The 26492-nt window shown below is 37.2% G+C and overlaps 2 long non-coding RNA genes across 2 annotated transcripts in view; both read right to left on the bottom strand.

The window, feature by feature from the left end:
• LOC136832775 (uncharacterized) overlaps window positions 1-26492 on the bottom strand; it is a 53699-nt gene that overhangs the window by 19527 nt on the left and 7680 nt on the right. Inside the window, exon 2 of the long non-coding RNA XR_010851313.1 lies at window positions 20456-20570. This is a non-coding gene — a long non-coding RNA (uncharacterized lncRNA). The remainder of the gene's footprint in view (window positions 1-20455; window positions 20571-26492) is intronic.
• On the bottom strand, window positions 12559-17451 carry LOC136832774 (uncharacterized). The gene is made up of 2 exons (XR_010851312.1): window positions 14040-17451; window positions 12559-14006 (listed from the first exon to the last, which is right to left on the bottom strand). It is a non-coding gene; the product is annotated as an uncharacterized lncRNA (long non-coding RNA).

The following is a 26492-nucleotide window of genomic DNA, read 5'->3' as shown; positions in this document are numbered from 1 at the left end:
GTCAGAGAATGAAATTTAGTTACTTTCTGAGGGAAATGATCAGGGAGATGATTTCCCAGGTTTCTCAAGGTTCTTCATCGTCTTCATGCTCTGTATTACCCTGAGCGCACAGTATTCAGAGTATGGCCACTTCATCTTCCTTTCTAAGGAATTGTTCAGTGTCTTCCATTCTGGAGGTGGTTACTTGGAAGTCCGTCTCAATGTTTACTTACTTTTACTTAAGACGTTCAGTTCGCCTTTTCGGTGGGTTATTCTCTTAGTCCGTGCGTAGCGGCTAACTCTATTATCTAGGGTGCGTTCATTTAGCTGAGGTGGTATTCTCTTAGTGCGGAGGTTCTTAGGTTAGCCAGATAGAGGAATTCCTTTCAGTCTTTAGAATCGTAGGCAGCAGTAATAGTATAATCACATGAACTTAGGTTTAGTACGTTTTTAAGTATCTTAGTTTTTGATAATATACCTACGAGAGTCCAAGGAGATTCTCTAGTAGGCTAGGCTCTTTTGTCGGCACCGAGATACTTATTCGCTCATTGATCATCGGGCCTTATCCAGAGGATCAGCGGCTCGGCACACTACTTCATTCCCCTCCATACATGAGAGGCTCTGAATAGCCACATGGGAGGTTCATCATACTCCTCCATTCATGAGAGGTTCTGAAGAGCCACATGGGAGGTCGACGGACTGAGACGGTACTGACCTGACTGACGATCAAAGCACTCTCTAGCATGTCTCTTCACCGAAAGCATTGATTGATATGGTGAGTGTATGACTAAACAGATATCCTATGCAGAGCAGATCAGTGAGCTACCATTTCTGCGGTTGGAAAAAGGGGCGTGCTGCAACCTAGTTGGGTCTCCCTCCAGCATGTGTCTTCACCGAAAGCATCGATTGATATGGTGACATACATTTATACATAGTAGGTTGATAATGAGTTACCTGCTTATTCTCCGTTGACAGGTCGGGCTGAATTAGATTGATCCAACCTCCATTAAAATTTTGTTAATGGGGCTAATTCAGGTGTTCAGGGAGTGTACATGTATTGCAATATGAAGTTTTCATAATAAAACTAGTATTGTAATACTTACCTGAATGATTCCCTCCCTCCTCCCCACTTCATTTTTTGATAGTGAGTGACTCAATTGGGGATGTCGGCCTCTGTCAGCTGGTATTTACAGCAGCGTTGACAAGATTTTTCTTGTAGCATTGGTAATGCTGATAGTTAATTACCCCTTTGTGGGTAAAATTATGGGGATATAGTTCGGGCTGGTCAGTGACCAGGGCTAATTCAGGTGTTCAGGTATTACAACATTAGTTTTACTGTATTATGAAAACTTCATACTAAGGAATAGCAAAATCTATGGCTCTGTACGTCGGTGATTGGCTAGCTTTCGAAAGGGAAATGAAGTCACACTAACAGTCCATATGATTACCAGTACGAATTTGACTCCGTTCGATCATGTTGAGCTCCGTGCATGAATGATGACACCACAGATTGGAGTTCCCGGAGTTGTGAAGTATGCATATCTCCTATAAAGGTACAATATATTAAGTTATATATATCATTATGAGGATCTTGAATCATTCTGTTATCTTTTTTTATTTTGATCATGTGCGGCCTAAATGCACAAGCATCTTGCCTTTTTTTCTTTTGTTTTTTGGTGTTAGCCAACATAAGTGGTTCCACATAGACCACATTAATTGAACTGAGCATAGATTCATGCAGCTAGTTCTGATATTAGGGAATTAATTCATCATAACCTTGCATGTCAGATGTTAATATCGTTGTGAGATTAGACCTACATATCAAATTCTTATATTTTGAGGCAATGACAGGGCGTAGATAGTCCTACTCGCCAATTTCTTATATTTTGAGGTAATGATAGGGCAGAGGCCTACGCATCAAATTCTTACATTTTGAGGCAATGACACATCAGTTCTTATTGCAAATAGTTTTCTACCCATATCTGTTAGAAGTAGAGTAGCTTTTAATTAACATAGTAGCTTCAACTCCAAGATATACAATGGATGCAAGCGTCAATTGCCATAGTAATTGTAATGCCACTTATACCACAGAGAATAAAAGTAAAACTTGTGAGCATGTAGCCAATGACACACAGACTGGTCGTAGGGCTGTCTCAGACTTACACATAACTATCGAACTGCTCTCAGTAAATTATATAAGTTAAGTATACCTTAGTTTAACCAGACCACTGAGCTGATTAACAGATCTCCTAGGGCTGGCCCGAAGGATTAGACTTATTTTACATGGCTAAGAACCGATTGGTTACCTAGCAACGGGACCTACAGTTTATTGTGGAATCTGAACCACATTATACTGAGAAATGAATTTTATCACCAGAAATAAATTCCTCTAATTCTTCATTGACCGGTCGGAGACTCGAACTCAGGCCCAGCAGGGTGCTAGCCACGAACTCTACCAACTTGTCCAACGAGGAACTAGTAAATTATATAGAAAATATATTTACGAAAGGGCTAACATTTTAAATGTAAGGCTGCTGTATCATTTCTATGAAAATGAAGACTATGGTAGGAAGGCATCATAAGATACATTTCGAAATAAAATTTAAAAAAAAAAACTGAAAAAGACATATATGAGATGACCGAAGCCAGTCTGTGAGTAACCCATGATTCATTTGATTTTGGCGGCATTCTTGTTGGACAAAACGATACATAAATGACATTAAATTCTCTCTCTCTCTTGTTAGGAGAATATTCTAGCGGAAACTATATTCATAAGGTCTCGATTACTTTTAATTAACACAAATGACTAAATTTAAATTAACGATAGTAGGCAGGTAATTCTTTACACTAGTACTTTTAATTAACACAAATGACTAAATTTAAATTAACGATAGTAGGCAGGTAATTCTTTACACTAGTATTTTATGAATAGTTCTACGTTTATCCTGCTATGTTAGGTCACCATATAAAAAGTGTTCGAAGACACTACAAGAACCATAACAGCAACAACAAAAACAAGACTAACCACAAAACGGTTGAATGTAAGGTAGGCCTATAATCCAAACATCATAAGCTGCATAAACTGATAAAAAGACATTGAGTATTATAGGTCTATGTCATTTTTTATGATCTTATTATTTCAAAAGGAATTAATGTCCCTAAGAAAATTCTCAGCATATTATATCCAGTATGAATTACATCCTATTATACTATAACTTCAAGCTATACATAGACATACTCTGGTTTTGTAGAGTGCAGTCACTGCTTGTTGTCTCATCAAATGTGTACACGAATTCAGTGAAATCAATGTATGATTATTAAAATACTGTATAGTAAATTTTCCTTAAATCAGTATGAAATACCATTCTGCAATACCAGTCTGCACAGCTCCATGACAGTCTGTGTTGAAATTTAGAATGGCAAACATGCTTGACAATATCAGCCGGTAAATATCATTGTCCTGTAATTCAATTCCACTGATTCGAACGCAGACATACCCTGTGCCACCTCCGTGGTCAGATGAACCTCACTCACGAAAAACAACATTGCAGCATAGCTGAACACTCCTGACTTCGAGCATTATTATTTTTTTTTTTTAGGGAGATGTGTATCACGATTTTATTTTGGGGGATAATACAACATTTCCTTTTGATAATCAACAGAACTTATTTTAGCTCGGTAAGACAACCATTGCCAAACTAATGAAGATGAAAAGAACCACGGATTAACCAGCTTTCCAAAACCATTGCCAACCAATCGGCTTCAGGAAATGGTCGTGACCTGGGCAGTTGGCAGGGCTTAGCTGCAAAGAATCATGGATTTTGCTATAGTCATTCACACTGACATTTGATGTTACTATGTGTTGACATTTAATATGGTTTTCAACTCAGTGGTTTACATTTCTCTCCTGTATCCATTCTGATAAGCTCTCTGTTTTGAGCTTGTGATCACAGTGTGCAGTATCTCATACATCCTTCTAGTTATCATCATTCCCTTTGTTGCCCTTGTACAATTTTTCATTTTGTTTATTTTTAACTTTTTGCCAAATTTGTCCAAACAAAATGTAAGCTTTTCTTTTATTTTACTGTACATAAAAATAGGGTATTATGCAGTTGCATTGAAATTCGTTAAAAGGTTGAAAAAGGTTCAAATCTGGGGTCTGTGGGATTGTTCATCATTGCAAGGCACTAAACAGTGGTGTGTGTGTATGGTCGCTCAAAAAACTGATGAATAAATTTGAATATAAGTTGTGTGTTATTAGTAAATATAATTTCAAGTATTAAAGGAGATTGTGATTAATTTTTCGAGTATATAAAAAATTTTGATTTTCCTGTTCATTTTCAACGTACCCTATATGTAAATCATATTTCCTAAACATGTTGTAAAAGGCAGAATGAATGTGAAAAGCTCTCCTTCATGGGTTTCCTTCCTTCATGATCAGAAGAGTGTTAATTTTACTAGAGATTTTGTTGGTGGAAATAAAGGAAAAAAGTTGATTATTCCTTGTGCATTTTGGTTGTAAGTGTAAGGTATTGTACAGTTTATTCTTTTTTATTTCATGTGCATCATGGTTACAGTATTGATTGTACTTAGATATTTTAGTTTTTTTTTTTTATAAAGTTCAGTGTTTCTCTCTCGTCATACTGGAACAAACCTGTCATTTTTTAAATGCTTTAGTTGTTATTTTATACAAAATCCTTATTTCTTTTGGTTCCATCTTTCATCTAAGTTTTGTCATAACTGCCGATTGATTTTCAGCTTCTCTGTGATGTTTTTGCATAACTTGTATACTATTGATGAGAATGTTATTTATGTGAAGTCTTCCTGTCCCTCGGTGAAAGAATGTCTCCCATTCTTTAATCCCTACTTTTAAGTCTGCCAGTCTGTTTTTTGTTTTTATTAATATATTGACCAAAGTTGTTCACTCGATTTTATCAATAATTATATTTTCTTGGTTGCACTCAATGGATAATTTTGGTTAGTTTAGTATATAGTATTCACCCTAGTAGTATTCTATCACGACTGTAATTTATCCTCAGAGCTCAGTTGGCTTTGTAATGAGCCTGTTTTAATTACTCAGGACTAACCTGGTACTCCACTTGATTAGTTGACCATCATTATAATGGAGTCAACTGTGGTATGTTTTTCATCCCTGAATTTTCTTGTTTAAGGACTAGTTGTATCAGATTTCTCTTTCTAAGAGTCTGTTCTTTTCAAGTTCTGCACTGAATCTGGTGGTCAAGTACATGATTTATATTTCATTCATGTAAATAGAAGTCTGAGATACAGAAGCAGATAGAGGGCGTGAGCCATTGATAAACTCATTACTTCACCTGAATCCTACTCCTTTTCCTCAGTGCACTTCATGTGGTGCACCTTTTCCTCAGTGCACTTCATGTGGTGCACTGTAGGCATTACTGAAGGTTCTTTGCAGTGTTCCTTGGCAACTAACTGCAACCCTTTTCTTTCCTGTCATTATACCTCCATTCACATCTTTCTTCCATCTTACTGTCTACACTCTCCTAACAATTTTTTCAAAGTGCAGTTGTGAAATTTTCCTCCAATTACACGTTTAAAACCTTTTTACACTCAGTTTTCCTTTCAGCGCTGAACAACCTCATAGGTCCCAGCATGTGGCCTTTGGCATAAATTTTACAGTATATTCCATTCCATTCCATTCTTCTGCTTTGTTTACCCTTAGAAATGAGATGGTGAATCAAGTTTTCTTTCCTAAAATATTGGGAAGATATTGAAGGATCTCTTCCTGTTATATCTCAGACCATTTCTAACCTATTGCTTCTGTTTTCTTTTGCTCCTCTTGCTTTTGAAACTGTTTCTTCGGGTCTTTTCCTCCATTCAGTTATGATTTTGGAATCTTATTCCTTGTCACCCAGTTATTTTAAGAATTGTTCACTCTTAATGCTGAGGAAAGAACTGTACAGTGATCCCAGTAGTTGTTAGTTTTATTATTCCTTAGGTTAACAATGTATGGAATAAAGCTCCCTGATGAAGAGACCAGGTTGATGGGAAGTTGTCCCTGTACCCCAGTCATTTTGAATACAGCAGTATACCCTGAGGATAGGCACCAGGTCTGGTTAAACAAATCATTTATAACTAACTAACTAACTTCAAGTCTCAAGTGATAATGAGCCAAGTTGAAAAGATATTAGTTTCACTTGTCTTAATTTAGTCTTAATTTAAGTGTAGTAATGCAAAACCCACCTGTTTTAGGTGAACAGACTGGAGATGACCGAGTGATATTCCATGGTATTTCCCAATTTGTAGTATAAGTTAAAAAACTCTTTTCCCTGTTGCCAACCTTCCTGTCTTTCTTGTTGATGGCATTTTGACTGCTTCAGTTAGTACTGATAACTTTCATTTAATTTTCTTCATCTTCCTGTAATTTATCTTTTTCCACCTCTGTGTTTGGAATATTGCTTGATTTGCTTCCCTTGTGATCTCATTGTCCTTGATAAAAGTTGTGGTGTTTGGTGCCTCAGTGAGTTTAAGAAGAGTCTACTGCCCTTCATGAAAATGTCATTATTGAGCGTCTCAATACTTGTCAGACCATCCCCACCCTTATTTACTCTAATGGAATTGGTAATCCTTTGGTGTACTATTTTATGAAAGTTTCCTCTAGCTGAGCTGTCAAATTCTTTTTCTGCTACTTTTCCCTGGAATCTTATATTTGGCCTTCAAAAGGGAGATCTGTTGTCGCCTTGGAAGTGGCCTACCCAGTCTTCTCCAGGACTACAAGAAAGCAGCTGGAGGCCTCTCCCAAATCTTGCTTTCTGTTTAAGTATGTACTGTATTTGGCTTTATGAAGACCATAAATAGCATGTCGTACATCAGCCTTTTTGAATGTTATGTCAAGGCCACCCCTCTCCATTGTGATATGGTCCAAGAGTTTGTCTGTGGATCACCCTCTAGCAGGGTCTTTTCCTCTCATTCTGATCGAGTCATGATCGTTTGGTGTTCATTAGAAGTCAAGATTGGTTGTGCTGTCTGCAAACCTTTGTTGATAGGTTACTTTTTGTTTTGCTTGTCAGTGTTTCAATATCTCCACTAATTAGACTTTTTTTTTTTTTCCTCCCCTATGATTTTCCATTTTTTTTTGTCTGTTGGCCACCTCTTTACAATCTTCTCAGTTACTACATACCATTACAGTACTTGTGATTTAAATGCACTCACATTGAAATCTCCCTTAACAAATTCCTCCTTAGCTTGATCAATTATCCATTTTTAGTTTTTTCTAGCTTATTCATTATGGATGTAGTATTAATGCTCAATATACACCTGTTGTTTAATGTAACCTTGTTAATGTTTTGTCTTACTCTTTCAATGATATCTGGAGTTGTTACAGTACTTGTGTATATCAGTGCCTGTAATTGTTGTAAAATTGCATTGGAAGTTGTCTGTAACAGACTGCCTCCCACCTCTAATTTATTTTACAATACACCGTTCATCAGTTGCTTGGTTAACGATAAACCCAGGTGGTTTCACACACTTTTTGTTGTATCTGTACCAAGTACTTGCATGCAGTGTCATCAGACAGACTAGACTGTGGCTGCCGTGGTTAATCACTCACCATTATTCTCACTGAGAATTGGTTGTTGATTGATTGATTTATAGATTTTAGGCAAACATGCCAAGCACTGGGGCAGCCAAGGCCATTCGGCACTAATTGGTTGTTGGCCCAGTTCATGATCCTATCATTTTTAGTTTTTGGTGTTTAAGGTATTCATGTCACCTCTTCATGCAAATTGTTGCTAACAAACTGAACTGTGCACCTGTTGGTGGTACTTTTTGTGATTTCCAGTTTAGTTATGGCTCTGTGATAAACTGTCTTATTGTACAATTGTAACTAACACTATCCAGTGATTCTGAAGTTAGGGATCTTTTGGGTTCCTGAGTATTTTTGTACCTTATCCCCTTTTATACCCTTGTGGTCTTTGCCCTTCATACATTTTGTCAAAGTATGATTGAATCTTGAATCTTTTCTGTGTAAATAAGCTCTTCTAGAAGCTCCAAACAGCTCTCCAGCTTTGAAATGAGGTTTTTGCTCTAGTCCATGGCCTTGGACATTTCTGTATGATCTTCCTACACCTTGGTTTCCCGTTCCCTAACTGTGCTGGTCTTCATATTTGTTTTTAGTCTGCCAGCTCTTCTGTTGAAGTCCAAAACAGTTATCAGTCCTTGTTTATTCCAGTTACTCCTGAAACTTACCAACTCCTCTTTTCTCTTATAAAATACGTACAGTAGTTTTCCCGATTTGTAACTTCCACTCACACTCTGGTCAGTTACTTACCTCACTTTCATTGCCTTGTTTCCAACATTGCCATGGCCTCACTCCTTTGTTTATAAGTTCTTGCTGATTTATCACCCAAGTTACATGCTCTGTTCCAAGCAAATCTTATTTGTTGCACAAAAGTTTTCTTTTCATTACATCTACCTTCCCAACTTTTTCTTTAACCCATCAATTCTGTTCATTTATTGTACCTACCCAGAATTAAATCTGTTGTCTGACTTTGCACCGTCACTTCTATTCATTCTTTGTTGCCTTCAACCCCATGTTTTTAAACTATGAAACCCCTTCCTCCATCCATCCCTCCCTCCCCCCCCCCCTTTCCAAGTGCATAACATCACTGGAATGTCCTTTTTTATTTATCCTTTTTGATGGTCTCATTAGGGTAGTCTAAACCATCGTTTAAAGTAGATTCCCATAACTGTCTACTAGTACCTTCTTGAGAACACCAGTCATGATCACAACCAGGAAGTGTCATCATACCAAGTTATTTTATACTATTTTTTTTTTTTTACATTCTCTTGTCTCGTGCTCATTTTCAGACACCCATCCCCCTCATGTTTGACATTTCTTTCTGTGTAAGGCTTTAAAACCCAATTTTTAGAAATTTGTCAGGTGCCTTCTCCAGATTTTAGAATTTCATATTTCCTCACACTGTGTAATAGGTCTGTCACCTTTGTTCTCTTTATAATATGTATTAAGTCATTTCTTTCCCCTTTAACTGGTGAATATGTATTATGTTCGTATGCATTATACGGTGTACTGGTCTGATACATCATGTATCCTCTCTTTTGATTTTAGTTCATTAGCTTTTGTCTTTTTCCATTTTCTCCTCATGCATGATGGTGTAAACTAATAACCATAATCTCTAGCCATGCATGAGTTTCATTCTTACATTTGTTATGCTTCTCCTACAGCTTTCACATTGCTTATGACTGTGCTTTCGTCATTGCTCTTTTGACTACTGTCCATTCCTGTGCCTCTCTTCTGCTTGAACTTAATGTATTTATTTTCATACCTTTAAATTACTTTCCACCACCAGTACTTTTTTAGGGCCTACCTCATCATCCACTGGTATGTTTCCTCTGTAGGTCTTGCAGCTTTTCAACACCAGCAGTGTATACTGCAATTTCATCTCTTGTAAACTTCACTCTTTCTGCATGATTGCTAACCTATTCTTTGTAGTGTGGTTCACCTGATGTTCTATTGATGTTTTTCTACTCAGGGTTTCCTACAATTTTTGTCATGAACCACACACGTCATCTTTTAAGTGTTTCGTTGCAAACACCTGCTAGTACAAGGTTCAATGAGGTGTTAGCCTTGCTAGTCTCATTTGACTTGCTGAAGAGTAAGTACAAGGTAAATTTGTTGAAATTACTTTAATACCAGTTTTTGGATGATTGTAGTACTTCGAATGTGAAGATAAAATGTAGGAAAATGGCAATAAATTCATCTATAAGCAGTGGAAGAACCTCTTTTCAAAGCTTCCTAAAATAAAGCTATTACCATTAACAATACTCCATAAATGCCAAACTTCAACCGCAAGAAAATGTCCCAAATCCAGATTCTGGTGGTCTGCCCAGATATTTTAACCAAAGAGATATTTCCAGGATAAATCCCTCTCTGATACTTCAGGAGATGAAGCAGATATTTCTGCTATAATTTTTTTTTTTTTTTTTTTCAGTGTATAAAAAATTTTTATTTTTTCCTAATACATTTATTACATCACAATTTTAATGACAAATTTTTTATTTATCACATCATTCATTAAACTTCATATCTTTATTTATTGGTCACATTTCATTTTATTAATCATTTCCTTCATTAATTATAAAAAATTCACTTACATTAAAATTTATTTTCTCTTCATTTCAGAGCTGAATGGCCTTCTTCGTCCCCATGCCTGGGCTTTTGCCCTAAATATCATACATCCATCCATCCTAAACTTCATATCTGCAAGGGGCTTCCTGAATGTCACTACTCTGACCTTTTGAACTTGGAAAACATCTACACAAAACCACTGTCATATTGAACAGGTCAACTCCACATCCACATAAAATTAACATAATTCACAACATATCTTTTTAACTAACAAAATTCACAATATACATCTTGACCCGTGCCCTTTATCAAGTTACCCAAAATCAGGCATATTAACAATAAAATCAGTTGTCATGCCACTTACTTTAAATTACCATGAGTCAGTAAGGACTGTCAAGACAAATTGTAGAAAGGAAAAAGCTAAACCAGTTAATGTAAATATCTACTACACAGCTAGAAAATCAGATCTCAAATCACATACAGTAGTGTACTGTAATTGTAACCATGCAACTACTCAAAACAGTACCAAAACTACATAAACAGAACACATCAAGGATATGTAAAGTTGACAACTTCGACAGTTCACCATTACAACACTTTTACTTTTAATTGGCCTTCAGAGAAACCAGCTAACACCTGAAACGGATGAACCTCATTGGTGTAACCAAGGCTTTCATGGAAATTACTTCGTATCAGTTAAACCTTCAATCAGCAAGTTAACTTTCCTTGAATGACAGGGAAACAATTTACAATTCATGTTTGGCATTCAGTGAAGTCTGGATATTATAACACTGCGCAACATAACTACCAGCATACCCTTACCTATGGTACAGGTGATAGTACAGTCATCTTTCACAGCAAAAACATCATTAATAGACATTATCTTGGCACACTTGTTCAATAAGTTTCTGTCAAACATATTGCCCAAAATTTCTATCAATTTATACACCCATTTTTGTCTAATTAATGACAATGTTTTCAATTTGCAATTCGCAAGGTTTTTCAAATACTCTAAAAATGGCCATTATGGTGATTTATCTTTCCTAGCTTTGTCAGATACACGAATGAAATTTCAGGTCAAGACGAAATGGTGTTTAAGCCCCAAGCTGGTACCCCCTTCTGAAACAACTGTGTGTGTCCAAAATATATGTAATTAAAAGTATTGTCGCAAACTTTCAATTATCCAAATGCTCTAATATATCTATTTAATACCCTTCTTAGACCTATCTTGCAGGATATTTACTATGTTCAGTATTTACATAATATTTAGTCAATTAAATCCTACATCAGCAAAAATTATAAATTCTGCCCAATAAAATAAGCTTGAAATCTGAGTAAATGATACTCTACAAGTTGGAATTTTCCATATTACTTCACCAGATTTACTTGTTTACATAATAGTATTCTGAACGGTGGGTCCGTAAATTAAGTTAACTTTTGAGTAAAATGTGACAAATCAGAATAAAAATACCCCAGAAATAAGAATTTTCTAAGAAAATAATGAAAGAAATTCAAGTTATGCATTCAGTATTTTTGTTCTAAATACAAATGAATCAATCAATGAAAATAAGTCATCTCATACATAAATGTCTTTGAAGACAGGTCAGACGATCTTTTCCATAAACGTTTACAAGTACATTTATACACAGAGCTCTACAGAAAGAAATGTCAACTAAAACCCCAAGTATACAATGGGTGACACATTAAAAAATACAGTACAGTACATACATACATTACCATGTCCTTTAATTATCGTTTTTCATTTTCTGAGATTAAATGCAAGACTCAAGATGTGGAAGGAAATCCTACATGAAACCTTCAAAAATACCAAAACCAGAATGTCAAAATGTATAACACCCACAGATTTTCTTACTTGCTATTCATGGAAAAAATGAACAGATCATAAGACACTACATGTTAAAGCAAGCATTTGCCTAAGACACTACATGCTAAAGCAAGCATTTGCCCATGTATAAATACACACCTATAAGAATGAACATACAATATGCCTTGTCTCAGTACTAACCTTGCAACCACCTTCTTGGGCTCCCTCTACATAAGTTTTCTTTTAAGTGAGAGCAGAAGTGGATATACTTATGGGAAAGCAAAAGGGCTTTTAACATCTTGGTAATCAACTGTCAGCATGGAAAATAGCCTTTTGCGCTGGCTTCAAGGCTTGTTGTACCTCCAATGGAGGACATTCCTTCCTTACGGAATTGCAATGCCAATGCCAGGAAGTCCTTTATTTTTTACCAAACCTATATGAGGACTTCCCCTATATGAGGACTTCCATGCTTCAACTTATGTCATTTTAATGTTTGAGCAATAGTTAATACAGCTTTCTTCCAATTGTTCAGGCAAACAGATTAATGCATACAGACTGCTCTAGCTCTCACTTTGTCCTTTGTATTGAAAGAATATTCCCAAAATTAAGATAAGGTGAAACTCACAGCTTCAATTATGGCACAATGTATTAACTACTCAAAATTTATGACAAAGCTGGAGTATTCACGTAAATATTTGGTGACAAAAGAATAACTTTACATCCATATATTTACCATAATTTCAATCCCTGACAAACCAAAATCCAAACATCACTGTTCAGTTGATCACTGATCAACTAAACACCAGTAAACATTGAGTAAGAACTTGGATGTGAGAATGATGAATGAGGTAATCCCTGTGCCTGGAAGTAATCCTTAATGGTGTGAAGCGTGTGTTGGAAGGTTTAACCCTTAAGGGACGGCATAATTTATCTGTGTGCAGCACCCCAGACCGGGGAAACTTTGACGTCGGCAAAACAAAAACAAAAAAATCACATCAATGGAAAGAGAATGACACATACATTCACACTGTATAAATAAAAAAATTCTAAAAAATTTTCCCTACCTTCCACGAGAAGTTGAAAATGACTATTTACAACCCCTTGTGGAGCCTCATTTACAAGACAATCGTAAATTTTACCAACTTACATGTTTTTTATAATAAGTTTTTTGGATTTTGTAAAATTATTATTACTGCTCACACAATATCAAAACAGATAAGAAATAAAAGCAGTAACAAATTTTTTGCATATTTGTTGTAAAATATTCACGTAAATTTACGAGAAGGAAGATTCATTAACTTATTTTTTACTTACATGTTTTTTTTTAATATTTCTTTGCAATTTTCTTTGTAAAATTACATTTACAACTGACATACCATCGTAAAAGACAAAAACAAAAAACAACAGCAACCCCTTCGGATATTTACAAGCAAATTTACAAAAAGACTCGTGAGAGAGATGCAGTACCTTCCCCCTTGAAGTCACAAGCATTACTGATACTGGCCTAACTCTGTCTGTATAAAAGTTGCCATTAGTGAATTTATAGCACATAGAAGTATTGGCACCTTTGTTTCGAATCATTATTACCATAACAGTGGTGCGTAATTCTGCTTCACACTGAAGCTCAATCTGTCCACCTCCCCAAACCTGTTTTACTTCACACTGAAGCTCAATCCGTCCACTAAGGGTTAAAGACTGTCAAATGCACAGTGATACTAGGCAGCTTCAAAGTATGTGGTGTGAAATTAAGCTTTAAGGAACCATGTAAAGACTTTGGCTCAGTACAGAACATGTAGACTACTTCACTCAAGTAATAACGACTATTTCAGCAGAAAAAAATAAGAGGGGGGAGAGAGACTTCATTCAAGCATGATGTCCAGAGGAAAGACATTCTATTATGAACCTAAACAGGAGACCAAACTATAAACTGGAGGCAAAACCTAATCCATTATTATGTTAAGGAGGCATGTCATGTGGTACTTTGCATCAATTTGTCTGTTGGAAGCATTACAGAAAGAGAGTGAGCAAGTTAAAGTGACCAGACATGCTTCTGCCAAGCATTAAAAGTGAGCAGACCTGCTTCTGGCCAAGTGATAGAAGTGGGCAGACCTGCTTCTGTTAAGTGAAAAGAACTGATTCTACAGAGTGAAATTGACCATACCTGTTCTTAAAATGCAAAAGTGTGCAATTAAACAGCTTCCAAGATGTGTTATGAATCTGCAGTGTTTATATGTCATGGCATGTCCAGTGTGTTCCTATTCCTTTGCAAAGAAAGGCAGGTAAGAATGGAAGGGTGAGAGGGAGAAGCAAGAAAAATTTCTAAATTACACTCAAAATATCTCATTCCCCATTTCTATGGCACTGCTAAGGATTACTGCTGCTTCAGATTTTTGCAGACTTTGGCCAATGGGGCATGTACTATACAGTTTCAAGTCCCCACATTTAAAATTTCCAAAGCTAGAGTGTAAAGGTCACATGGCAGACCATTAGATTTAATTACGATTTTTAATTATCTGGTGCCATTGATTCTTTAATAGTTTTTTGGCTGTCACTGTTGTGCTAAGACTGCCTAGTGCCGTAGTTGCTTACCCATGTCCAATAAATGTTAAAAGACTTAATGAGAACTGAGCAATACAGCTGAAATACAGAAGTTCTTGTGCAACAAACTCAAGGTACAATTTGGCATTATTTAGATTTGAAGTTCAATTTATAACAGCTATCCTGAACCTTGATTAGATCATATAACTGAAATCAATGGAAATGGCATGGAATATTTCACATATAAGGAGTTATACCTTAAACTAAAAAACAATAAGAAACAAAAAAGGAATCTCCATATGTCAAGAATCTCCGTATGTCAAGGCACCGCAAAGCATCGGAGATTTCTCAACATACAATAAATATGCTGCAAGCACCTACAATTTTCCTTATTAGAACAATTACAAACACTGACTAGTGATTTTGCTTCTGAAAACTGACAGAACTCATCTGTTAAAGCCGAATTTCAGATAACTATTCAGATTTACGTGAAATCCTCAGATTACTGATAAATTATATGGCCAATTGCTTACAGGGCTCCATATTGTGTAATTCTTAAGGAGTGTATATGGCATAAATATAATATATCTTTCCTTTACTTTCCATCATTTCTCTTTATTCTCTTACACTTAGTAATTCAACTTCTGTGACTCAATCTTAGTCCAATTTTTCTCATGTATTCACTGAAAGACAAGTCTTTAGTGAGAATCCTACAAAAAAAATATACTGTATTCAAGTTGGACTGTCTTGTGAAATATTATTATTATTATTAATAATTACTGTAGTATAACTAAATGCAAACTATCCAAGTAGCTATGAAATCCACTTGGAGGTTGAAGTTAATTTCAATCGTACACAGTTCTCTGAGTCAGTTTATTTGCTCGTACAAGATTAAAACCTGTATCAACTTAAATCTCCCCTTAAGAAAGGACTTATGAGCTTGATCATTAATTCATATATATCTAAAGCCTTTATTAACTTCAGAAAACAAAAATAAGAAGAACTGTAATCTGAGTTTACTTACCGATTCATATACTGTACAATACCAGGATCAGAAATGTAAAACTCCCTTTGAAGTAACCCTATCAATATCAAAATTTTAATCAACTTGTATTTTTCCTAACATACAAACCTTCAGCCTTTACGTTGGGAGTCGCCCTACAGCCGTGACAATTGGATTCAGACTTCGTTAGGTGTGGACCGAGTCTTTCTTTAGATCAATTTAAGGGGGACAGCACTTCTTTTACCTTCCAGAAGGTAGCACCTATGGAGGCTTCGGCTTCTATAGCCTTACAAGCAATGTCTTGGCTAGACTTGTGGTCTACGGCAGTAGGCAAGATTTCTACAACTGCCTTCTCGAAGGATTCTAAGGAGTGTGCACCCTTCTTTCATCTTCTTCAGTCTGGGGGCAAGACCATTTCTTTTCTGACCCACCTATCGGCGAATATGTGGGCTTGCTGGCTACTGAAGAGGAGGAGCTCCACCTTTCTAGTGTGTCTAGAAATATCAGCCCGAGTCCATGCTGGCATTAAGGAATGGAACCTTATTAGAATCTTCTTCCCTGCTCCCAAAGGATCTGGTTCAGGCTGCAATTGATAGGCGAAAAGCTGACAACAACGACCACCTGGTTCTGCAAGCTGTGTCTACTCGTTGGGCCTGCTTGTCCCAATACAGCTAAAGCGAGACAGCCTGCTTTGCAAAGGAAGCCTCAGACTTCAATGGGTCCTCATAGGGAGCGACATTCGTCTCCTAAGACTGCTAAGATCTCCTCTCGGCAGCGTCCCTTTCAGCTGCAACCATCTAGAGGCATACGGGGAGGCAGAGGTGGAGCTATAGGAAGGAAGTGCTAGAGAGGGCGCCCCTCCCCATCCGCTGTCTTTGGTTGGGGGGTCCCTGGCTAGCCATTGGGCAACTTGGCAGCAGCTGAGAGTGGAAGGTTGGGTAGTACGGTAGATGTTCTTCGGGTAGAATATCTACTCCCTTTCAACTTTTCGTTCTCATCTCACAGATCGTACTCTCCGTCAGGTGTTCACAAGGGTGTCCACTCTGGTTTTGACTTGAGCTCATTCTCAAGGGATTTGCATTCTCAGATACCTTGACAACTGGCTGGTACCGTACTAGCAAGTTCTCGGGTGAAGCTGATCCAGGACAGAAATCATCATCTTCAACATTGCCTCAACCTGGGTATGTTGATAGACACAGTCATGTCGAGGGTCTTTCCCCCAAGTTCAAGACGGTTGTGAGGTTATTCTTATCAAAACAGAAACAGCCTGCAGGTCAGTGGAAAGTCGTCCTAGGTCACCTGTCATCTTTGGAAAAGCTTGGTCCTCACGGCCAACTTCACCTCCGCTCTTTTCAGTGGAAACTGGAAAAGAGTTTTGATCCCCAGCAAGGGATTCTAGAGACTTGAACTCGGGCCTAGCAGAGTGCTAGCTGAGAACTCTACTGACTCGTCCAACAAGGAACTAGAGAGGCTTCAAGTTCAAGAGCATGCCATAATGGAAGCAAAAAGAAACTGTCAGTAATCATTGGTAATTGAAATACATATTAACTGCCCTAAAACATTAGCGCTTTGCTGGCCTTAGGTCACTAAACTATCCCTGCCTACAACAAAAAATGGTTCTAAAACATCAACAAAACCAATTCATGATGAACTATCTGGTACAGTATTCAGTGGATATGAAATTTGGGGAAAACTACTGCAACTAATCAGAGTAACCACCTATTACTGAATTACTGACCTTGTACACATGATGGTAATAATCTAAAACTGATAAATGAACAACCTGATATTGCTAAAACTTAAAATTTTGGTAGATCACCCTGAAGCTTTAAATTATCTTACTTATTTTTATGGTACTGATATACTGTGTACCAAACATACTGACTACTTGGTACATGACAGCTTAATATTCAACAGCTGAGAATTCTGTGCAACAGTACCTTGTACAAAACCCTGAAACATACCTAGTCACCTGATAGGAGGTTACAGGAGTCATTGCATCCACAACTTGTATTTGTGATCAGGAGCATGGTATTTGGGGATGGGATTTGACTCGAATAAGGTCAGAGATAACACTAATGGAGTAAGCGTCCTATATAAAAGGTGATGAATTGCATTTCTGTAGGAACAGATAGCAAATTTTATAAATAATTTGTATTTTATGTGTGTATATATATATATATATATATATATATATATATATATATATATATATATATATATATATATATATATATATATATATATATATATATATATATATATATATATATATATATATATATATATATATATATATATATATATATATATATATATATATATATATATATATATATATATATATATATATATATATATATATATATATATATATATATATATATATATATATATATATATATATATATATATATATATATATATATATATATATATATATATATATATATATATATATATATATATATATATATATATATATATATATATATATATATATATATATATATATATATATATATATATATATATATATATATATATATATATATATATATATATATATATATATATATATATATATATATATATATATATATATATATATATATATATATATATATATATATATATATATATATATATATATATATATATATATATATATATATATATATATATATATATATATATATATATATATATATATATATATATATATATATATATATATATATATATATATATATATATATATATATATATATATATATATATATATATATATATATATATATATATATATATATATATATATATATATATATATATATATATATATATATATATATATATATATATATATATATATATATATATATATATATATATATATATATATATATATATATATATATATATATATATATATATATATATATATATATATATATATATATATATATATATATATATATATATATATATATATATATATATATATATATATATATATATATATATATATATATATATATATATATATATATATATATATATATATATATATATATATATATATATATATATATATATATATATATATATATATATATATATATATATATATATATATATATATATATATATATATATATATATATATATATATATATATATATATATATATATATATATATATATATATATATATATATATATATATATATATATATATATATATATATATATATATATATATATATATATATATATATATATATATATATATATATATATATATATATATATATATATATATATATATATATATATATATATATATATATATATATATATATATATATATATATATATATATATATATATACACACATAAAATACAAATTATTTATAAAATTTAGCTATCTGTTCCTACAGAAATGCAATTCATCACCTTTATATAGGACGCTACTCCATTAGTGTTATCTCTGACCTTATTCGAGTCAAATCCCATCCCCAAATACCATGCTCCTGATCACAAATACAAGTTGTGGATGCAATGACTCCTGTAACCTCCTACTTAATCTGCCATATGGGATAATAAAGCATTAGGAGCCTGGGTGCACTGAATAATCCTGATGGGTTCCGGCCCTTGGTCTTCCAAGACCCAAATTTCATAATCAATTAATCAGTAGAGCCCTAGGTCTGAGTGAGATTCTGACAAGAACAAAATAAAGAAATTAGGCCAAAAGCCAAGCGCTGGGAGGAAAACCTAGCATTTGTACTTTGAAACAATTGTTAAAGAGGGTGGAAAGTGAGATGGAAGAAAGAATATGAAGAGAGGTACAGTACAAGGAATGAAAAGAGGTTCCAGCTAGGGCCCTAAGGGACGCTGCAAAGAACCTTAAGTAATGCCTACAGGGTGAGATTCTGACAAGGGGAGAAACTTGCTCAAGTAGGGAAAGGGTTGAACCATGAAACCCCTCAATTATGGAATTCAGTGATGGGTTCAGAATATAGCTGTATAAATGCTCCCGGCCACCACACCCCATTACAGCCATACTTTAAAACTGGGTGGTCAAAGTGCTGTTAACTGTATCCAGTCTGATTTCAGCAGAATCACCATGCATTTGGTCTGAAAACATATTGAAGTCCCTCTACACTGCTTCACGATGGAATATGATTAAAAAGTATGAATCAACTAATGTTCCATTTGACATATTAACACAGTAGTTACAATAAAACTGAAACTGTAACAGTATGCTGTATACTGACTTATAATATGGCTACAAAATAAACATGAGTGCACTGGAAAAAAGAAATCAGAAGACTGCTTGTAATTTTCAATTTTATACTGAGGTAACTGCATGAGGGAGGCCTGTGTCCTCAACAGCAAGGCTATTTGACACCAACATTTAAGCATTATATTTTCAAAGCCTTACAATGCTACAACTATCTGGGTTTAATGCTGAGTATCCCTACATAACTAACTTGCACACTGGTTAAAACTTATATAAAGAGTGACCAGATTTTAGACCCTTCAATCACAAATTGCATCCCCCTGTAAAAAATCTAACATATATTTATGCAATCTCAAGTAACACTTTTTCATATTTCCCACAAGCACTGATCGTTTCATTTCCATGCATGAGGATTAAAAAATCTATTTTTACAAATTTTATCAAGAGGGTCTTTGTAACTTACCCATGACTCCCTGAACAGTACACTGCCCTCTTCCACTCAAAATGGTAGGAACACTTCTGCTTCCCTGGTTTAATATTATTCTTACCAGAAACCTTTAGTTAGAAGCACCTCTTAAATCACAATTTAAAGCCAACATAAAGCTTTATAAAGAAATGCATTTGTGCAGCGCACTTAAAGACTGCGCTAAGTTTTGTATAACATCAAAGACAGTCTCTGAGAGGTCTAACGTTAATACCTAATTAGTAGAACAGTTCTAGTTTCATTAAAGCCTTACCTTTACAAGTTGTACATCCAGAGGACAAACAGTTCTTGGTATAATTCACTACATGATAAACCTGTTTTTTCCCTTCAGCCCCTTGTGCTGACTGCCATTCTTGAAGCTGATAAGTCTGAAATAAAAAACAATTAGTTCATGATAAGGTATTTTTCAATCACTGTTCTCCTCAAGGTTTCAAACTCCTCGGACTTCCTGCTGAATTGAACATCTAAATCTCTTAAGTAAAGTTTTCTGATGCTGTATATGAAACTGAGTAACATTAGATCCTAATTTTTTAAATTACATCACTACCTAGTTAACAACCCTTCAAACCAACAATAATGATTGAAAACACTTGAAACTCTGGAGAGAACCAGAGTCTGCTTAGAAGTGTATGAAACAGCTGCTAAGAAACTGAGATTAATGTGACAGTGACTACTTTATCACAAGACACTAATCCACTTGTAAAGACTGTGTATAATGTAGATTACATGTACATCTAAGCTACTTTTACATCTGGATTATCCAAACTCTGAGTGCTTTTCACAAATAACCTAGCTTTATGTACAATTAGCCAAGTAAACTTTCATCCTTTGCAATTCCTTAAAAGTGATGTTACATCATTCCAAGTAAGGCTCAAATTTTCCCTCTTTTTAAACAGTTTTGATAAACACCAATGGCATCTTTAGTAGACCACTTTAGTCTTCCTATGAATCTGTTTGATCACACAAGAGATACTGTAGTTATAAAGGAAATTAGGACCCTTATGAGGGAGAACATTGGATTTCTTTTGCAAAATTACGGAATGTAGTCATGAGAGAGAATACCCAAATATTTGAGAAACCAATATACTGTACATCTGAGTAACTGATGTACATTGTACTGTAATGTCATACTCTTTGAGTAACCCATATCCATAATCAAATCACAATTGCATCAATCTTCAGCTTTTTCATTACCTTCAAATTCTACATTCCTCTCATCTCAGAAATTCAATGCACACTGTTTCTGTTGTACAGTTAATATACTGTACTGTTTTTAAATTCCTGATTCTTTTAGCGACACTATCTGGTCTACCCTAGTACCCTAATTATCTATGTAATTTGCACATTCATGTTAAAAATAATGTTTTATGTAAATAACTTACCCAGTAATTATATTGCTGTAGTTTCTACTCGACGGCAGCTTGAATTTTGAAATTCGTGGTTGAACTACTCTTCTGTCTGAGTCAGTGACTAGGCACTGCCCACTTTCTGGGAAGGAGGGGAACAACTCCTGAAAAGATCCTCAATTTGTTTCTGCCGTCCTAGAGCTCACACGGTTATAGGAGAGCAGCCTGTTTTTTGGATTCACCTTGCATTTTCATGGTGAAGTATTTTGCCTATTTTCCTTTGGGCACAGATATTATCCGTTATCTTGTGGTATTTTTTCCCTTATATTGATTTTTCTCTGAATTTGAACTTAGTTGGATGTACGAACCAGCGTTCTCTTAGCAGGAATTGCTGATTGTCATTCTTGCATTGTTCGGTTGTTTTTCAGTAGGAATTACCTTATGCTCTGTTTTCGATCAGTACTTTCCTTGGGGAATTTCACAGTTTAGACTTTTGTATTTTTGTGACTATCATTAATTATATCTGATACTAGCACAACTAGTTTCCAATATTGCAGTAAAGGTTGCAATACCAGGCTTACCAAAGCTTCATATGATTCACACACTATTTGCTTGTCTTGCAGAGGTCAGATATGTTCAATTGATCTTATGTATAGTGAATGTGCTAACTGGGATGAAAAGACTTGGAAAACTTTGTTCTCTCACCTGGCTAAGTTAGAAAAGGACAAGAAGAGGAAGGCAGCTTCGGGGGCCGAGAGTAAGGCTTCAGGTAGTAATTCGACTCCTAAGCCGGTAAGTATTGATGTACCGGTTGTTACCTCACCTGTATCAAATGTGTCTCTTGTGTCAAACCTGTGCCACCCACTCCCAGCTCCCACGCTTCCAAACCCAACCATTTCACTGCCCTCAAGAACAGGATTGACCATAAATTCAATCTTATGGTGAATGCAGTGACCCGTTTAGGAGATTCTGTGCATTTTCTTATGGAAAATATCACTGATAAAAGTGCCAGTGCAGTGAGAGTGGAGGAGGTGGCTACCTGTCCCGCCACTCTCCTAGGCAAAGGTCTGGTAAAACTAAGATATACTTAACTTTTAGGCAAAGGTCACTGCCAGACTCCCCTAACACTGGGAGGAGGCATACTGGAGGCCCAAGGGAGGTTGGCGGGGTCTGCCCATAGGTAGTTGCCCCCCCTCAGCCGAGCCTGTCGCATCCCACACTGCAACAGAGGGACGTTGGAGAGACGTCTCAGTTCCCTAGAATGGTGTTGCAAAGGACTTCAAGAGACATTCAGCTATATCCGTTGCCGCTCAGCGAGAAAGCCTATGCTTGCAAGGAAAGCTGAAAGGTCTCCCAGTCCTGAACACACAGGGATGTGCTGTACTGCCTGAAGAACCACTTCTTGTGTAGCTGCTACAGGAGGTTGGGTCAAGGAGAACTCTTCTTGATGCCTCGGAAGCAGAGCTATCAGTCTGGTGAAAGGTGTAGTCTTCCAGCATTTGTCTGTAACTCGGGGTGAGCAATGCTTGTGAACACCTAGCAAAACAGAAAAATACAGAGGGAAAAATGTAGATATCGATGTTTCCCAAAAAGACAGCATGCCTCACCGTAGCAGCCCCTGGGTCTGGTACAAAGGAGCGAGAAAACAACCCACTTTGTTGTGCTGGGAGACTAACAGAAAGACTGTAGGGATCTCTCGAGTCTCTTCATGGAATCTTCGTGAAAAAAGAGTGATGAGCATGTTCCGTCCCGATCACTCAAACCCGAGGCCAAGCTCGCCTACCAATACGTCGCCACCAGGAATGTATCTGGCTAACTGAGCTATCGAGTGCATTATAGAACACTTGAATACCTGCAAATGTCGACAGATGGAACAGGAGGGGGGGAAAAAAAAAGACAATTCCCTCGTTTGTCGACGTATGCCACTACTGTGGTTTTGCTGTTCAACGAAACCACTGAGTGTTGCAAAACTCATCCTGAATTCTCGAAAGGCCAAAAGGCTGCCTTGAGTTCAGGATGTTGATGAGAAGGTATATACTAATCATCTCTGTCACACACCTTCAATACAAAGTCTTACAGGTGGGGACCTATTCCTCAATTGGTGAATCCGGAGTAGACACACAATGTGAGGAGAATATGCAAGCATATTCGAAGGTTCCTTCAATCAAGCATTAGCCTAACTCTTTCCTCATACTTCACTCTTTCCTCATACTTCAAAGAGGAAAGGAGGATGGAGCACTGGAAGCACACCTCTTTCATTCACCTTGGGGAATCTTCTTCAAGGTGACAGGATACCAAGATGATTAGCTCTAGCCGGGCTGGCATTTCCCGAATCGGGAGCACGGGAGAGGAAGTGGGATGAAAGTTTGATGAAAAGAATTGCTGAGACCCAAGGGAAATAGATACTTCTCCTGAAGGAATCCATTCCCAGGTCTCGGCAATGTTGCTGCCAGGTCCAGAGACTCGATAAGTATCAATCATCCAGGCATCTGCAGTAGGAGAACTTCTGCCAGTTGATACGTCTTTCTCTCTTCCCTTCTGCCTTCCTTCCTTAAAGAAAAGAGGGTGGAAAGAGACATAGTTATGCGCACTTTCCCAGAAGGGAAGAAGAGGGCTGTGTGCTTCCACGATCTTCTTCCGAAGCCTGGGACTTCTTAGGAGTTGAGGAGGGCTGACTTGAACTTAAGGTTGAGCTGAGATGACTAAGACCCAAAGGTCTTGGCCTTTGTCCAAAGGATACGGCAGTGCCCCGGTACGAACCTTGATTACCGCAGTCCGGCAAATCTCCGAAAGAGAAAGGCAGAGCCGAGTAGAGGCTAGTTCCTAAGGGTTGAGCCAACTCAGGAATTATGAAACCGGAGATCTGAATTATGACAAAATCCCAGACAGGACCAGTCTCCAGAAGGCAGGGTTTTCTCCAGGAATGGTCGTATTCGAGGAGAGAAAGTCTAAAAGTGAAGGATTGTGGATCCAGCAGGTGTCCTCCAAGATTGCCACCTCTTGGTGCAGAAGAGAATACCCTTCATGGCAAGAAGAAGAAGAGAGAGAACCCAGTCCGGAGAAAGCAGAGTCAGAACAACCTGCAGTCGGTAATACCTCTCCGAGGCAAGAAGAATTCATAATCTGTCTAGGCAGGGGAGGAGCTTGGCGTCTCGACCTGAATGAACTCCTTGTCCAAAGAAAAGTATTCATCTGGTCGAGAACTCTCTCGCAATCAAGGACTGCGGCAGCCCCCAAAACTCTCGGCCCCTTCGGGAACTGCAAGGGTTGTGAGTGATGAAGATTATTCATTGCAGAAGCCGTGGTCCTGTCCCAGAGATCCTTGCGCTGACAAATTGGCGCAAAGTTCTCCGAGAAACGAGGGTAATTGCAACTTGAAGAGGAAGACCCTCGCTGCTTCCGAAGCGTGAAACTCCTGTACATCTCTCCCTGGAGGGAGATCTTGACAGATCCCAAGAAACCCTCCTCAGCTACCTGGTTGTACTACGATACAATCGGGGGACTGACACCAAAAGCACGCCAGGTAGCTGAACTCCGACGAAGAAAGACAAATTCAACGGAGCTTTCTCTGTCCGTCTTGCACCTCTCAGAACAACTTAGAGGAAAAGAGAACAGGTGAAGAGAAAGAGTGCCCCTACCTGTCCTGCCAGTAAGGCCAGCCGGAGGCGACCTGTGAGCGATAATCGACCGAAGGAGATTATTGCCACATGGGGAAAGAAGAGCACTTGTGCTGTGGCAAAGCGTTTTCCTGGGAAGAGCAGAAAGTTCACTTGAACCGTGCCGAGAACCTGATTTGGAAAAACTGAGCAGGGCCAAGCCGAGCCACACCGAACTGAGCCGATCACACAAATGCAATCCAGACTGGGTGGTAAGCGGTGGACTGGGTGGCAAGCGGGGCAAGCCGAGCTGAGCAAGAACCAAGCTGAGCCGATTGCGCAAACACAATTGGAACTGGACAGGGCGGAACTCATCTGCCATGAACTAACGCTAATTTCCCGCACTCTAAACTCCTTCAAGGCCGAGGCCCCTTGAGAAGAAGGTTTAAAGGGGAATTCCATGTCTGCTAATCCTGCATGCTCGAACCCTAAGGTTCAAGACACGAGGATGAAACCCGGCCAAGCAACCGAAGCAGCTGGCGGGCAGTATCAAGACACCTGGGCGTCTCGGCACCTTTTCTCGTCCTGTGCCTCTTGCCAGGAGAGAGCTCGTGATTCACAGAATTAGAGCGACCTATGAGACTCCCAAAAATCGGGAGCGGCTGCTTTCGGTTTCCTAAGAAATCGAAAAGAGCCAGGCACAGAACCAGTCTTAAATGCAGACTTCTAAGACTGGCAATGAGGGTGTGGCTTCTCAAGGCCATGCTCTTGCAGCCCCTGAAACACGAGACCCCAGAGAAGAATGCGAATTGGTTCTCGCCCGAGGGCAGGAAGAGCCAACAGGAGAAACTTGCCTACCAGAAGAGAGTCAGTCCCTTAGAAGTCCCTCAGGACTCCCAAAAGGAACCTCTTTCCTGCTTCTTCTGGTGTTTGAACTGATAGGATCGAGACACCTGGGTGCCTCAGCCCTTTCTTTCGCACTGCTCCCCAACTGAGCTGGGGAGAGTAGTCTCCAGACCAGATCAGGATACTCGATACTCCACAGAATCTCAAGCACTTGGAGCGGCTCATGAATGAGCGCCTGAAGCAGCACCCATTTGGAGGTTGAACCTCCAGGACTGGGAACGGGAGTGCAAACCGAGGTCTGCGCAGCCTCAGCTTCCAAAACACAAAACCCATGGGTATGCGAATCTGCTCCCAAACCCGAAAGTCAGGAAGAGCCAACGAGAGACCCACTGCCTCTTTGGAAGGAGGCAGTTCCTAGATGTCCAAAGGACATCAAGGTGGAAGATGCAGCTTTCCTCTCCTTAGGCCGACTGAGGCCTATCAGGTTCCCAGGACCCCCTCA

This window comes from Macrobrachium rosenbergii, chromosome 50, assembly GCF_040412425.1.
Source record: "Macrobrachium rosenbergii isolate ZJJX-2024 chromosome 50, ASM4041242v1, whole genome shotgun sequence".
Taxonomy (NCBI): Eukaryota; Metazoa; Arthropoda; class Malacostraca; order Decapoda; family Palaemonidae; genus Macrobrachium; species Macrobrachium rosenbergii.
The sequence above is the reverse complement of the archived record's forward strand: the minus strand, read 5'-3'. Positions and strand labels throughout refer to the sequence as shown.